Source organism: Mustela erminea, chromosome 2 (assembly GCF_009829155.1).
Source record: "Mustela erminea isolate mMusErm1 chromosome 2, mMusErm1.Pri, whole genome shotgun sequence".
Lineage (NCBI taxonomy): Eukaryota > Metazoa > Chordata > Mammalia > Carnivora > Mustelidae > Mustela > Mustela erminea.
The window spans coordinates 49,024,043-49,042,122 of record NC_045615.1 but is presented as its reverse complement, the minus strand read 5'-3'; the positions used below and the strand labels follow the sequence as shown (position 1 = coordinate 49,042,122).

At 34.4% G+C, this 18,080-nt stretch overlaps 1 non-coding gene across 1 annotated transcript; it reads right to left on the bottom strand.

Annotated features, from left to right (window-relative positions):
* Positions 1-11,444: 11,444 nt before the first annotated feature.
* Positions 11,445-11,551, bottom strand: LOC116585388. The gene has a single exon (XR_004283588.1). It is a non-coding gene; the product is annotated as a U6 spliceosomal RNA (small nuclear RNA).
* Positions 11,552-18,080: the final 6,529 nt, after the last annotated feature.

The window sequence follows — 18,080 nt, the reverse complement described above, 5'->3', positions numbered from 1 at the left end:
TTTATACCTTCTAAGATATATTTGGTAAGGCCTACAAAACCAGAGTATTTTATATAATCCTCTAAAAGGAGTACTATTAAAATGGTTCAACTTTGAAAAGAATAAATCATGCTAAAAAAGTTGACATTTCTCTCTGCACTTGGTGAAAAACAATAGATTCCTAAGAAACTAGTGTGCTAGTTAAATAGAACTCAAATATAACTTTTCATCTGATAATAGAAGAAAAAGAAAATTTGATACTGCAGCATGATTTTATTTATAATAGAAATTTCATTGTGATAAAAATACAAGGGGAGAAAAAATAGTCCTGGGTGTTGACTCTGGAGCTGGAACTCAGTCAAATTGGAGTTCAAATACCACCTGTAGCATCTATTTGCTGTATGATCTTGGTGAGCTTCTTCAAGTACCTATATCTGAATTCTTTTACCTCTTCAATGGGATGTACATGACAGTGCTTTCTTTACTTATCAACCCTATAATAAATTGACTTGGATCTTTCGGCTTTTCCCAATTCTTGAGATCATACTATTTATTAAAAAAATAATGAGGTGGCATAACCCATCTTTTCAAATTTGTGTCCCCAAACCCCAGTGAAAACACACATGATATTTTATATTTAAAGCATATATGTGAAGGTGGAAAACTAATTCCAGTTGTGGGGAATTGATGTTATGACACTCAGTGTCAGTCAGAGATCAATCTACATTAAGAAAAGTTTACATGTGTGACTTGAATACATTTGAATTTTTAAATCACCTCTCCCTCAAACTTGAAGGACATAGGAAAGTTTGCCATCAGTCAGCATATGATTTTTGGAAAGGAGAGGAGGGTTAATTAAAGTTGTCTCCTTTGTTCTGTTCAGTTTCAATAATGTACACTGGAAGGTGACATAAAATCATATTTTTCTGGTGTTTGATAAATGGGGCCATCAGCATCAAATCATTTTCTACATTTTCTACACCAAGCAGTTTGCTATTAAAGAATATTTAATAAAGGAAGGCCAAAGTCAACACATACATAAGGCAAAAGAGAGATGATATCATTGATTTTGAACTAAAAAGGGAGAGAAAATTTTAATTTTTATAAAAATGCATGTGTAGCTTGAGGGAAATATATTAAGGAAAAATCGGAAGCTTTGTAAAAATCCGGCTAAGTAAGTGTTCCTATGACCTAAATCAAATGCTGTTTTGTAATTGCATTACAATAATGTCGGAACTAAGACTAACATTCCTAATTATAATATGTGAAATAAATGGTTATTTGAAAGGACACTGGGCCTCCACTTATGCCTGCTGGGATCATTTTCATTTTTATGTTGTTATCTCCTGGGCTGCTTTTCCTATTTTTTTTTCTGAAGCAATTTCACATAAAGTTTAAATGTGTCTAAGCTATACGTATATAAGCTAAGCCCTCTATGATAACAAAAAATAGTAAAACAACAGATCTATGATTTAGGTGATACTATAATGAATTAGTTATATTAGTAATAGAAACAAAATAATACTAATGCAATAATTTGGGGCATCTTCATTTGCAGTCACATAGAGTATAGAATTTAATATGCTTATAATTCTCTAATCTAGTATTCAAGAAGATGAAAATATTTTAATAATAAGACGATTCAAGGCATGGGTGTCTGAGTGCTTCAGTCAGTTAAGCATCTGCCTTAAGCTCAGGTCATCATTCCAGGGATCTGGGATTGAGCCCCTCATCAGGTTCCTTGCTCAGCAAGGAGCCTGCTTCTCCCTTTATCTGTTACTCCCCCTACTTGTATTCTCTCTCTGTCAAATAAATAAATAAAATCTTAAAAAAAAAAAGATTCAAGGAGAGACTACGTGGACAGTAAAATTGTTATTACTCTTTAAGAAGTGCCATTGAGTTTAAGTATTGGTGCAAACAAATGGCAAATATCTCAGGAATGTACCAAACGATAAGATTACATTTGGGTCGAAAGTTATGTTTTAAAATAACCTCTTTGGACAGTTAAATCTTTAATTTTTTCATACTTTATGATAAATTTCTTAAGTAAGATCTCTGTGACAATCAAGAAATGACCAATATTTTCATGTGAAAGGGGTGAATGATGAAGACATTTTGGAGAATATACCAGACAGGATGGAGCACTTTAGGCCTGTGGGAAACAGAGAGTACAAAATGGAAGTGGGCATCCAAGTATTTAAAATACTGGCATTTTAATTAATTTTATTTTATCTATAAATATAACATGTATCCATAAGTATAACATATAAGTATATATTATGTATGTTACATAGACTATAATAATGTATTAATTATTAAATAAAATAATGTAAATATAATATCTATAAATATTAATATATAAATTTTTGTAAAAAAATTCTATGGCTATGAAATTGATAGCATAAAGATATATCTAAAATCTGAAACCAAATCAACAGAGTTAAAGGCAACCTATGGAGTGGGAGATGATATTTGCAAATGACATCTTGAATAAAAGATTAGTATCTGAAATACATAAAGAACCTATCAAACTCAACACCAAAAAACCCCCAAATAAGCGAATTAAAAAATGAGAAGACATGAATGGATATTTCACCAAAGAAGGCTTCCAGATGGCCAACAGACACATGGTCAAAGTCACCTATCATCAGGGAAATGCAAATCAAAACTACAATGAGGTATCACCTTACACCTGTCAAAATAGCTAAAATTGACAATGCAAGTAAGAACAGATGTTGGCAAGGATGTGCACTGTTGGTGGGCTTGCCAATTAGTGCAGCCACTGTGGAAAACAGTATGACGTTTCCTCAAAAGGTTAAAAACAGAACTTCCCCATGATCCAGCAATCACATTATTGGGTACTCACCCAAACAATACAAAAATATTAATTCAAAAGGATACATGCATCCCTATACTTATATCAGCATTATCTACAAAGGGCTAGAAATGGAAGCAGCCCAAGTTTTCCATCAACTGATGAATGAATAAAGAAGATGTGGTGTATATATACACAATGGAATATAATTCAGCCATAAAAAATGAAATTTTGCCATTTGCAATAAGATGGATGGAGCTAAAGAGTATGATGCTAAATGAAATAAGTCAGTAAGAGAAAGACAAATACCATATGCTTTCACTCATATGGGGAATTTAAGAAACTAAACAAACAAGCAAAAGGGAAGAAAGAGAGAGAGATAAATAAAAAAAAATACTTAAAAAAAAATAGACTTGTAACTATTAACCAGAGCAGGGGGAGGGAGGATGGGTGAAATAAATGATGGGGATAAGGAGTGCACTTGTGATGAGCACGAGGTAATATATAGAATTATTGAATCACTATGAAAAAAAAAAAAGGAGGAGTAAAAAAATCTGAATCCAGAATCTTTATCCCATTTTTAAGGTGTGATTGGATATATTTAGTAAATGTATGATCTTATACTTCACAGAAATATTCTTTGAAATATCCTTATTTCTTTATGGTTTTTCATATTTTCTGAAATTTCACCTGAATATATGTTTGAACTGTCTTTCACCTAACTGCTGAGACAAGATTTTCATCATGTATAATACTACATCATCTTCTCAGGTACCCATTTCAACAAATATCAGAGCCAGAAACAGATACTAAATAAGAGAAGTTTAACAACAAAAGAGTATAGTGGAGAAAGGGAGAAAGCAAAAAGATAAGGAAAAATTGATTAGATGAACACAATGATAATCATTGAAAGGATTCTCTTATTTTTTATTATTTTTTTAAAACTTTATTTAATTGAGAGAGCAAGAGAGTGAGAGCATGAGCAGGGGTAGGGGCAGAGGAAGAAGGAGAAAAAGAGAATCTCCAGCAGACTGCCCTGCTGGGCATGGAGCCTGATGAGGGGATCCATCCCATAACCCTGAGATCATGACCTGATCTGAAATCAAGAGTCCTTTGCTCAACTGAATGAGCCACCCAGGTACCCCTCTCATTTTGATTTTCTAAACCATTTTTGCACTCCTTAGGAGTATGTTTTCAGTAAGTTATTGGTCTCAATTTCATTAGGTGTAAACTAAAGGGTCCAACTAATGATCCCGAAAGTTAGTGATGGCCAAATGTTTAGCCACTGGTTCTTTCTGGGGTGAGGAGGAGGCTTGCCAGTTTCTGTCATATAAATACTCCTGCCAAAGCTACATTGGTGTCAATATCAGGATATCAATTTGAAGTCACTGCATGTAAATTTGCTTTGATAAACTGATGTGAGCTGGTTCTAGCACACCACTGGTGTTCTCTCCAAATTTAAATGATGTGACTCCAGTCTACAAGAGCATGGATATATTCCCAAACTTCAACCATACCTCAACTTGCTGATTTATTGATTCCTTAATAGCACCTTCTCCTTTGAACTCTTTAAATAAATACTGAATATAGTCAAAGTATTTGAGACTCATCTGTACAATAATTTTGCTGCATGTATGGGTCTGCTCTCCGTTTGTTTTGCTTATACTGGGAGTTAATTTTCTTGAAGTAGAACATAGAGTATGCTTACATTTCCATGAATTGAGAAATATTCTTGAGAACTCCAGGGTATGGAGTTGAAGTCATTTTAATAACAAGAAAAAAAATGGCAAATTCAATTTATTTACTTTCACTTTTTAATTGGGACATACTCACCATATAATAAATTGCACATGCTTGAGATACAAAATTTGGAAGTTTTACATATGTGTACAGAACATGAAACCATCACTTTAATCAAGATGATGAGCATGTCTATCACCCCCAAAACGTTCTACATACTCTGCAGTTGGTCTCTCCCACTCTCCCCATATAACATCTTCATGCAAACACTGATAATATGTATTTTTCACACTGCAGATAACTGCATTTTCTGAAATTTCATGAGTGAAATTGTACTACAAACACACCATTACATCTGGCTGTTTTAGCTTGGCATAATTATAATTATTATTAGTATTAGTGATAGTATTTTTTTGAGAGAGAGTGAGCCCAAGCTAGGGAGGGGAGGGATACATGGAGACTGAGGGAGAAGCAGACTCCCTGCTGAGCAGGTAGCTTGAGGTGGGCTCAATCCCAGAACCCTGGGATCATGACCTGAGCCAAAGGCAGGGGCTTAAGTGACTGATCCACCTAGGCATCCCATGATCTCATTTCTTCTTCTTCTTCTTCTTCTTTTTTTTTTTTTTAAAGATTTTATTTATTTATTTGACAGAGAGAGATGACAACAGGCAGAGAGGCAGGCAGAGAGAGGAGGAAGCAGGCTCCCCACTGAGCAGAGAGCCTGATGGCGGGGCTGGATCCCAGGACCCTGAGATCATGACCTGAGCCGAAGGCAGCAGCTTAACCCACTGAGCCACCCTGGCGCCCCGATCTCATTTCTTCTTGAGTGAGATCTGGCAATTTGTGTCTTTCTAGCAATTTTTTAATTTAATCTAAGTCTTTGAAATTATAGGCAGGAAGTTGCTCAAAGTATTTTCTTATTACCCTTCTTATACCTATAGATTCTGCAGTAATGTCATCCCTTTTATTCCTGGAATTTATTCTTCTATTTTTTACTTCATTGATTTCACTCTGATCTTTATTATATCCTTTTCTTTTGCTTATTCTTGGTTTTACTTGCATTTGTTTTCCTGGTTTAATTTCTTTTCTAACATAGGTATTTAGTGTTGGAAATGTCCTCATTTTATTTGTATCTCCCAAATTTGTATGTGTTGTGTGTTCATTTTCACTCATTAAAGAAATGTTAAAAATCCCTTTTTGTTTCATCTTTGGCTCATATGCTGTTGAGAAGTATACTATTTAATTTCCCAATATTTAAGGATTTTCTGGGGAAGCTTTCTGTCACTGATTTATATTTTGATTTTGTTATGTTCAGAGAACATGCTTTGTATGAGTTTAATTGTTTTAAAATGTATTGAGACTTGCTTTATGGCTCAGGATATAGTCTGTCTTGTTAGATGTTCACACTTGAAAATAGTGTGTATGCAGCTGATTTGGATGGAGTGTTCTAAAAATATCAATTAGGTCAAGTTTATTGGTAATGTTAAGTCCTTCATATCCTTAACTGAATTTCTGTCTACTTATTTTATTATCATTGAGAAAAGAGTGTTGAGGTCTATAATTATGGATTTGTCTATTAAGAGCCCAGATCTTGCCCCGTGATGTATTACCTATATAAAATCTTTGAAGTTCTTCGTCCGTGAAACTCACCTAATCAGGTGAGTCTTTAAAAGGGACAGGGATCCAAGTGAGAGGGATTTGAAGTATGAGAGGAATTCTGTGTGAAGGAAACTCTCTGTTTCTGGTTTTGAAGATGGTGCGGTCCACATGGCAAGGAATACAGATGGCCTCTAGGAGCTGAGAGAGACCTCTGACTAACAGCCAGTAAGGAAATGGGGACCTTAGTCTTGTGGCCACAAGAAAGTGATTTCTGCCACAACCATGTCAGCTCGGAATAGGACTCGGACCTCCAGATTAGAACACAGCCCAGCTGACACCTTGATTTCAATGAATAGAGAACCCTATGCCCAGACTTTGACCTACAGAACTCTGACCTAATATATAGGTGTTTTAAGGTCATTAATTTGTGGTAATTTGTTATGCAGCAGCAGAAAGCAGAAATAGTGTATAAGCAATTAAGATTTCCATGTCCTCATAATTAACGGAAAACTTTATTATGAAATAAACTTCTTTGCCATTGGTGATACTCTTTGATCTGGAGTCTACTTTGCCTGATGTTAATATAACCACTCTACATTTTTTTTTATAAATGTTACCATAGAATATCTTTTACCATCCTTTACTTATAACCTGTTTGTGTTGTATATTTAATTCGGATTTACCATAGCCAGCATGTCATTACCATTTAATCTGACATTGTCTGCCTTATAACTGGGATGTGTAGACTCATCATTATATTTGATTATTACATATTTGGATTTAAATTTATCATCTTGCTGTTCATCTTCTATCCATCCCATCTGTTCCTTGCCACCACTGCCCCCACTTCCAGCTTTTTTCCTTACTCTGCTTTCTTTTGAATTAATCAAGCATGTTTTATGATACACTTTATGATTTTTGTTTGTTGGTTTATTAGCAATAACTCTTTATATTATCATTTTAGTTTCTGTAGTGTTAATAGTATCCATCATTAATTTATCGCTGCTTACTTTTTTTTTTTTTTTTTTAAAGAAGCTGGCCATGGCAAGTTACTTTCTTTTTTCTTTTTCTTTTTTTTTTTTTTAAAGATTTTATTTATTTATTTGACAGAGAGAAATCACAAGTAGATAGAGAAGCAGGCAGAGAGAGAGAGAGGGAAGCAGGCTCCCCGCCGAGCAGAGAGCCCGATGCGGGACTCGATCCCAGGACCCTGAGATCATGACCTGAGCCGAAGGCAGCAGCTTAACCCACTGAGCCACCCAGGCGCCCTATCGCTGCTTACTTTTGAGGGATATTATACTACTTCTTGTAAACTATAGGAACCTTACAAAAGTACTCTTCCTTTTCTGCTCTTCAAGATTTTGTGCCATTTTTTGCTATATATTTTTCTTCTATGTATGTTAGAAACCACACAATATGTCATAATTAATTTTTGAATAATTCTCTTTTAACAAGATTTAAATAATAAGACAGAGAAGCTTTACATTTATTCATGTAGCTACCTTCTCTGGTGCTCTCCATTCCTTTGCATATTCATCTGGTATCATTTTCCTTCTGCTTAAAGAACTTCTTTTATTTCCTATCTTGCATGTCTGCTGATGACTTCATTCAGTTTTTATGTCTAACAAAGCCTTATTTTACTATTATTATTATTACTATTATTATTTTGTAGCTTAGTCATTCATTCACTATTAATTTTGAAAGATATTTTGGCTGAGTGAAGAATTCTAAGTAATAGTCTTTTTCATTCAGTACTCTAAAGATGCTACTCCAACGTCTTCTAGCTTGCATTGTTTCTGGGGGAAAAAAAAACCACTGCCATCCTTATCTTTGTTCTTTGTTCCCCTCTACACAATATATCTTTTTTCTCTGGTTGCTTTTATCAGTTTTTCTTTATTACTAGTCTTTGGCGTTTGATACAAATGCACCCTGGTGTGTTTTTCATGATTCCTGTACTTGTGGCTCTTGAATCTGTGAGTTTAAAGTTTTCACCAAATTTGGGGGGCAATGACCATTATTTCTTCAACTATGTATATATATATATTTTTCTTCCTTCACCTTTGAGGCTTCCAGTTACATATATATTTGACCACTTAAAGCTATCCCACAGTTCACTGTTGATTTGTTTTTTGTTTGTTTGTTTTGTTTTTTGGGGGTTTTTTTGTTGTTGTTCTTATTTTTCATTTAGGTTTCAGCACAGATAATTTCTATTACTAGGTCTTCAGATGAATAATCTTCTTTTGCAATGTTTTATCTGCCATTAATACCCCACCCAGGGTGTTCTCCATCTTAGATATTGTTTGAGTGTTTTTTTAGATCTTCTCTGTCTCACGTACCATATTTAATCTTACATCTACCTATTGGCCATATGGAGTACAGTTGAAAGTGTTCAATATCCTTGTCTACTAAATCTATCTTCTGTGTCCTTTCAGGGTCACTTTCAATTCATTTGCTTTTCTTCTCATTATGAGTTGTATTTTCCCTCATCTTTGCATGCCTGGTAAATTTCAATAGTATGCCAGACATTGAGAATGTTTCCTGTTGAGTGTTATATATATTTGTATTCCTTTAAATATTAAGAGTTGTTCTGGGGTATGGTTAAATTGCTCGGAAATGAGTACGCTTATTTCAAGTTTTCTTTTAATCTTTGTCAGGCAGAACCAGAGAGGCTTTAGTTAAGAGCAAGTTTTTCTTGACTGTTGAGGCAAGACAATTCCTCTTATTCCGATGCCTTGTGAAATATGTGGTTTTCTACTCTGGATATGAGGAACAGGCACTATCCCTGGTCCTATGTGATCTCAGAAGTTTGTCCCCCTATATCTTCTCCATGGTCTTTTTCCTGGCCTCAGTTTTTTTCCTCACATGTTTTACTCAGTAGTACCCAACTGAATGGTTGAGGATGGCCCTCTGCACAACTCTGAAATTTTCTTTCTGTATAACGAATGCTCTTTCCTCCAGTGTTCTGCCCTATAAACTCTAAGCACCTTTGGGTTCCCAATTTCCCAATTCCATCCACCAAACTCAAAGAGAATGTACAGCTCTGTTTAGGGTCCCCTGTGCTGTGGCCTGGGCACTTTTTCTAGGCAGTAATCTGGACAACTACAAGGCTCCCCTCAGTTGCTGCTCTTGTGTCAGCAATCACTGTTGACTGATTTCCAGTGGCCAGAAAGCCACTGTTTCATATATTTTTCTATTTTTTGTTTGTTTGTTTGTTTTTGTAGTTGTATCAAGTAAGAGGATAGAGCCAATCTCTGTTACTCCATCTTGGCTGGAAAGCAGAAGTTTGCTAATTCAATTTCCTTGGGGGTTTATAAGACTGAAAGCTTTTTTAAACATTTGGATTCATATACCTGTCTGTTAAGTTTTACTTAAAATACTCTAACATCAGCGTATTCTTATGATTATGTTATTACTAATGAATGTCATACAGAGTTAAACATAAGAAAATAATCTTCATGAAATCTTTCTTTATGTAAGCTCATAGTAATGTCTAGGACCTGAGTGTGTTCCTTCATTCTGGAAAAAAATTGGGAATTTTTTCCCCCTACCATTCTAGAGTACTCTTAGAGTAGCTATTAAAGAAAATCTAATTCTAATAAGTATTTTTGCAATCCCACTTGCAAATTTAATAACATTAGAAAAGACCCTGACTTAAACCAATTTGAAATGACCTAGCATGGAAATATTAATCTACCTCTGTGTACAACATAAAGTAATTTGAAATGTAGCTCAGACTAATGATCCTTTTGTAAAAATCACAAACTTAAATTGCTGAGAACTTTCCTAGACTTCCTTTTAACTATTAGTATGTTAACAAATTCATCATATTAACAAATCTTTTTGACTAAATGGAGAGATGAATGTGACAAGGTTTAAGCAATAGATAATTTACATATATAGAATATTGGCTAATTATGAAAGAGAAAATGAAACAGAATTTATTTTTAAATTTTATTTTAATTTTTTTTTAAAAAAATTATTTATTTATTTGACAGACAGAGATCATAAGTGGGCAGAGAGGCAGACAGAGAGAGAGAGGGGGAAGCAGACTCCCTGCTGAGCAGAGAACCTGATATGGGGCTCAATCACAGGACCCTGAGATCATGACCTAAGCCGAAGGCAGAGGCTTTAACCCACTGAGCCACCCAGGCACCCCATGAAACAGAATTTGATGCATTTCATTGGGATTTTGCTTCTATTTATCAAAAATATAGACCTTTTCTTAGAATCATTTTATTTTTTAACATATTGGATAAACTCAGGATTTTTAGTAACAAATAATCACAGTTAGTAATCATGTATGATTTGCTTTTTTTCTCCTGAATAGCAACACTTATTTAATTAGTTGATTTGCTATTACCAATACTTAAAATCATCAGGCAAAGTAAAAACAAAAGCTATAGCAATTAAAGATAATCAAATAAAAATATTTTTGTATCATTCAAATAACAAAGAATATATTTATGTATTTCTTATAAAATCATTTTACATAAAATCTCCAAATAAATACTTCCAGTGAATCTGTAGAGGCATTCTTAGTTTCGTGTGAATCCACGAGATTAATTACATAAAGAATTTGAAGATTTCTTTTTTTAAGTTTTTAAATTTTAATTCCAGTTAGTTAATACAGTATTATATCCATTTCAGACATATAATATAGTAATTCACCACTTTCATACATCGCCTGGTGCTCATCACCTATTTGACCCACCTCCTATCCCCCCATGCCCCCCCTCCTCTGGTAATCATTGATTCTCCATAGAGTCTGTTTCTTGATTTGTCTCTCTCTCTTTTTACCTCTTATTTTTTTCCCTTTGCTCTTTTGTTTTGGTTCTTAAATTCCACATATGAGAGAAATCATATGGTACTTGTCTTTCTCTGACTGTCTTATTTCACTCAGCATTATACTCTCTGTCATTGCAAATGGAATAATTTCATTCTTTTTTTAAAATTTATTTGACACAGAGAGAGAGAGCACAGGCAGGGGGAGCCGGCAGAGGGAGAGGGAGAAGCAGACTTCCCGCTGAGCAGGGTGCCCAAGGTGGGACTCAATCCTAAATCCTGGGATCATGACCTGAGCCAAAGGCAGCCATTTAACTGAGCCACCAAGGTTCCTCTTCACTCTTTTGTAGGGATATATATCCCTACAAAAAATAATATTTTGGGATATATATTTAGGGATATATATATCCCTAAAAAATATTTTGTAGGAGATATATATGTATATGTGTGTGTGTGTGTGTGTGTGTGTGTGTGTGTGTGTTTATATATATATATTTCCAGAAAATATGGAATACAAAATTAGGAACAAGAAAATATGGAACAGTTTATAAATTTGTGTGTCATCCTTGTGCAGGAACCATACTAATCTTCTCTGTATCGTTCCAATTCTAGTATATGTGCTGCTGAAGTGACCACAAGTATTTGAAGATTTCTAAGGTATTTGTCTTTAAGTAATACAATTCCCATTACTAAACAAGTATAATATTTAAAAATATTTGTCCTTCCATGTCTAAGATATGTATATATGTTACCATAGCTACACTGATAGTCTTCATTGTTCAGAACAAAAAGCCATTCTGATCTTTAACATTTGTGTACAAATTTAGATCTGTTGTCTTTTGAAAATGAAAGTATTCTTATTGTCTCCTATATCTGCTATTTTACTTTTCATTTGTAAGCACAATCTGAACTATGTGTCTTTTTAAATACTTGCTAACTTTTAAGTAGATAAATATGTAATATTTGTATTTACAAAATTTCATGTTATAGTTATATAATAATTATATAATACATGTTATGTAATATAAAAGAAATTATACAATCCAAAGTTATAAAAACCCCATGAATAAAACACCATATATTTCTCTCTTTTTAATGTATTGATAGCACAAGATAAATTAGTGTAATACTATTTTTTTCTTGAAAACTAACAAATTTTAGCTTTAACATGCATGTAATTTTGTTTCTAAACAGCAGATGGCAGTATCAAATTCTAGTTTCACTTGTCAGTTTTTTCCGAAAAAAAATTTTTTTTTTAATTAGGAGGTTATTTTTTTTATATAATTTTTTAAAATTTATTTATTTTCAGCATAACAGTATCATTATTTTTTCATCACACCCAGTGCTGCATGCAATCCATGCCCTCTATAATACCCACCACCTGGTACCTCGACCTCCCACCCCCCTCGCCACTTCAAACCCCTCAGATTGTTTTTCAGAGTCCATAGTCTCTCATGGTTCACCTCCCCTTCCAATTTACCCCAACCCCCTTCTCTCTAACTCCCCATGTCCTCCATGCTTTTTGTTATGCTCCACAAATAAATGAAACCATATGATAATTGACTCTCTCTGCTTATTTCACTCAGCATAATCTCTTCCAGTCCCGTCCATGTTGCTACAAAAGTTGGGTATTCGTTTTTTCTGATGGAGTCATAATACTCCATAGTGTATATGGACCACATCTTCCTTATCCATTCATCCGTTGAAGGGCATCTTGGTTCTTTCCAGTTTGGCGACCGTGACCATTGCTGCTATAAACATTGGGGTACAGATGGCCCTTCTTTTCACTACATCTGTATCTTTGGGGTAAATACCCAGGGGCGCAATGGCAGGGTCATAGGGAAGCTCTATTTTTAATTGCTTGAGGAATCTCCACACTGTTCTCCAAAGAGGCTGCACCAACTTGCATTCCCACCAACAGTGTAAGAGGGTTCCCCTTTCTCCACATCCCCTCCAACACATGTTGTTTCCTGTCTTGCTAATTTTGGCCATTCTAACTGGTATAAGGTGATATCTCAATGCAGTTTTAATTTGAATCTCCCTGATGGCTAGTGATGATGAACATTTTTTCATGTGTCTGATAGCCATTTGTATGTCTTTATTGGAGAAATGTCTGTCCATATCTTCTGCCCATTTATTGATATGATTGTCTGTTTTGTGTGTGTTGAGTTTGAGGAGTTCATTATAGATCCTGGATATCAACCTTTTGTCTGTACTGTCGTTTGCAAATATCTTCTCCCATTCTGTGGGTTGCCTCTTTGTTTTCTTGACTGTTTCCTTTGCTGTGAAGAAGCTTTTGATTTTGATGAAGTCCCAAAAGTTCATCTTCGCTTTTGTTTCCTTTGCCTTTGGAGACATATCTTGAAAGAATTTGCTGTGGCTGATATCAAAGAGATTACTGCCTATCTTCTCCTCTAGGATAAACTCAAAATGGATAAAAGACCTCAATGTGAGACAGGAATCTATCAGAATCCTAGAGGAGAACAAAAATTTTTTTAAAAAACTCACAGTGCAATGCTTGGCTTAACCTCAGAAACACAATTAGCTTTAATTCAGGAAATACAGTTTTATTCACATTAATTCCTGAAGAAAAATGTTTGTAATATCTAAAACAAAACACTGTTTTTTTCAGAATTAATATCTGATAGTAGTTGGAAAGACAATTACTTAAATATTAGAGGCATTAACATCAAAACAAATGAAACCAAATTCATAATCCAATTGATTACACTAATAACCTTGGAACACTCCACTTTAAAACTCAGGGGTGCCTGAGGGGCTCAGTCTTTTAAATAATAGACTCTTGATTTTGGCTGAAGTCATGATCTCAAGGTCGTGGGATGGAGCCCAAATTGGGTTGGCTGGGTGTGGAGCCTGCATAAGGATTCTCTCTCTGCCTCTCCCTCTGTCCCTCCCTGCCACCTCCTCTCTTAAAACAAAAATAAAAACAACAACAACAAAAAATCCTATGATAATCTCCTCTAAGCATCAACAGAGATTAGGATGGTTTGTGAGGGAAAAAGTTAAATTGACATACATTAGAACAATTAGTAGCCATTGGGAAATCATTGGGAAGCCCAAGCCATGATGGTCACATAGATTCTAAAGGTAAAATAAAAAGCAAAAATTAAAATAAAATAAAACAAAATTTGCTAAACTCTTCTTTTCTTTCCCTTAAGAACTGTAGTCTAGGGTAGAACATACGGGGAAAGAGCTGAGGAGAAGGAAGAAAGATGAAAAAAAAAGGTTTATTCTCACAGAAGAGAGATATTTCAGTCTGGTATAGGAAGAACAGATTTATTTATCGTGGAATTATGCTGTAAACACAAATTCTTTGGTAGAAGAATTTAGTCAGCAACTTTATCCTGATGACTCCCTTATTCTTATTCTGGTCCATCCCTAGCTGCCAAGTTGGGACAGAGGTAGAGTTGCCAACTTCAAGTGCTCATCTGTTTATGTGTTCTATTTTGTCCCCACGTTCAGTAATGCCAGTGATATATCATTCTGTTGTGCCAAGTGGTTTTCTTAGAACAACATTTTGGAAATTTAGCCTGAAATGTTCTCTTGATCTATCATTATCCCATTTCTCTTGTTTATATCTTTTTTAAAAAAAATGTACTTTTTCTCTCTTTTCTTTGTCACTCAAAGGTGAATTATGTATCTTTTTGTAATCACTTAACAAGTATTAAAGATTTAGCTTTTTCCATGTTTCTTACTTCATTCTTATCAACTTCTTATTATACTTGATAAAATAAATTTTGAATGTAACTGTTTTAATCCCATTTAATATTTGCTTTTTTTCTGTTTCAGAATATCCCTCATGTGTAACTTAGAAAAGACCACCTTTGTGGCTTACACATTCAGTATTGTCACTTCTCTATTGAATTTGTGTAAATGGCTTGTTCAATTATTTCGACTATAAAACCATCAGCAGTGTCATTTGCTCTACTGATGTAGTAACATCAAGAGTTAAGATTTAATTGTCTTTATCTATTTCCCCAGGATTTAAAAACAAAAGGCCTTAAGTAAATCACTCTCCACTCCTGGTTTTGCAGAATACCAGAGTGTTATTACCTTGGGATGCCATGATATTTAAAAAAAAAAAAACAAAAAACGAATTAGCCAAGACAAAACTCAATGGTGTTTGAAGTTCAGTGAGGGTAGGACTGATATCATTGATCCATTCTGGGGTCCTTTTCACAGTCTGGATTCCACCAAGAGAATAAGAGGGGAACAGGAGTAGTAAACTCAAGTATTCACAGGTGATAAATATGCACATCAATGAAGGAAGATTCATTTTTCTTGAAAAAATGTATAGTGCTGTCTTTCCTATTTCCACTTTTCCTAGAGATGTGGCATGTAAGGATTAGTTTCAATTGCAAAAATCCAGAAAAATGAAAAATAATTATTTAAATAAATAAAAGTAATATCTCTTTTGTGGAGAAATTCAGAGATAGGCAGGTGCTGGGATGGCAACTCTGTTCCAGAAGGTTTTCAAAGACCAAAGCTATATCTAATCAACTAATCTGTCATCCCTAATATATGTCCAATGTCCTTGGGTCCAAAATGGCAGTAAGAGCTTTACCCATCATCTCTGTATTTCAGGAAGGAGAATGAAGTTTTATATAGAGATGAAAGGGGGAAAAAGCTGTGCAGCAGGTGTCTTTAAAGGAAGGTTCCAGTAAGTGTCATATGACACCTATACTAACATTTAATTTGCCAGAACTTAATCTCATATCCCACCAAGCTGTAAGAGATTATAGAAAATGTGCCATTCTCCATTTTACATAGATGTTATCCCTGAATATTTCTCAAGACAGAAATCTATGTAATCAATATCAAAAAGTCAGTGTAGACACAAACCTAGTCCTTTAACTTTGAGTAGAAGTACAAATGTTGTATCGATCATCTCTCTCATATTTAGTTGTGACAATCAAATCCAAATGATTTTGATTAAAACTAAAATAAAATGCATTATACTGTGTTGTTATGGTAACTAGAATAGTTGAAATGTGCTCATTGTTTTCATAGCATAAATGATATATTTCTAATTATGTATTTTAAAACAAATTGCTGTAGCGTTTAAAGGAATATTTGTTTCTTAGTTGGCAAAAATCACAGTTTTGACTAATATGACACATTTTTAGCAGTTCTGTAATATATTTGATTTAATTAAATTGTCATCTTGTTTTAGCAATGAGTAATGGAAAAAAATTAAATGATCTAAACAAAAGAAAATTAAATTTGAATTTACTGGTTGAACCACTTAAAATGTTCATTTGCAATTTACTAATAGAAGAAATAAGTAATTTTACTGGATATGAACCATCTCAAAGAAAACATGGCCAATTGCAATGTCACTAGGGATTTAAAGCAAACTATAAAAGGAGAAGAGCAAGATGCCAGAGGAGTAGGAGACCTAAATTTCTTCTGGTCCAGAAATTCAGCTACATACTTATTAAACCATTCTGAATACCTATAAGCTCAACAGGAGATTGAAGAAAAGAATAGCAGCAATTCTACAAAAAGAAAAGCAACCATTTTCTGAAAGGTCTTTTCTGGTTTGTTTAGTGTATATTTTCCTGGGGTCATTGGTATCCTTTTAGTATTTTATTCTCTCATTCATCTATTATTATCTGAATAAAATGACAAGGCAGAAAAACTCACCTCAAAAGAAAAAAAAAAAAAAAAAAGAAAGAAAAAAGAACAAGAGGCAGTACCAATGGCTAGGGACCTAATCAATACAGACATTAGTAAGATGTCAGATATAGAGTTCAGAATGATGATTATCAAGGTGCTAGCTGGACTCAAAAAAAGTATGGAAGACACTAGAGAATCCCTTTTTGGAGAAATAAAAGAACTAAAATCTAGCCAAATTGAAATTTAAAAAGCTATTAATGAGGTGCAATCAAAAATGGAAGTTCTTACTGCTAATATAAATGAGGCAGAAGAGAGAATTAGTGATATAGAAGACCAAATGATGGAGAATAAAGAAGCTGAGAAAAATAGAGATAAACAACTAATGGACCATGAAGGGAGCATTCAAGAGGTAAGTAATGAAATAATATTAGAATAATGGAGATCCCAGAAGAAGAAGAAAGAGAAAGAGTAGCAGAAGATCTATTAAAGCAAATTATAGCAGAGAACTTCCCTAATTTGGGGAAGGAAACAAGCATCGAAATCCAAAGGTCACAGAGAACCCCCCCCATCAAAATCAACAAAAAAGGTCAACACCCCATCATCTAATAGTAAAACTTACAAGTACAAAGACAAAATCCTGAAAGCAGCTTGGGACAAGAGGTCTGTAACCTATAACAGTAGAAATATTAGACTGGCAGCAGACCTAGCCACAGAAACCTGCCATGCCAGAAAGGACTGGCATGATATATTCAGAGCACTAAACGAGAAAAACATGCAGCCAAGAATACTATATCTAGCTAGGCTGTCATTGAAAATAGAAGGAGAAATAAAAAGCTTCCAGGACAAACAAAAACTGAAAGAATTTGCAAACACCAAGCCAGCCCTACAGGAAGTATTGAAAGGAGTCCTCTAAGCAAAGAGAGAGCCTCTAAGCATAGACCAAAAAGGAACAGAGACAATATATGGTAAGAGTCCCCTTACAGGTAATACAATAGCACTCGAGTCATATCTTTCAAGAGTTACCCTGAAAGTAAATGGGCTAAATGCCCTAATCACAAGACACATGGTATCAGAATGGATTAAAAAACAAGACCCATCAATATGCTGTCTGCAAGAGACTCATTTTAGACCCAAAGACACCTCCAGATTTAAAGTGAGGGTGTGGGAAACAATTTACCATGCTAATGGACATCCTAGAAAGCTGGGTGGCAATCTTTATACCAGACAAACAAGATTTTGAGATAAATACTATAATAAGAGATGAGGAAGGACACTATATCACACTAAAAGGGCCTCTCTGACAAAAAGATCTAACAATTTTAAATATCTATGCCTTAACATGGGAGTGGCCAATTATATAAACCAATTAATAACAAAACCAAAGAAACACATTGGCAATAATACAATAATAGTAAGGGACTTTAATAACACTCTCTCTGAAGTGGACAGATCATTTAAGCAAAAGATCAACAAGGAAATAAAGGCTTTAAATGACACACTAGACCAGATGGACATCACAGATATA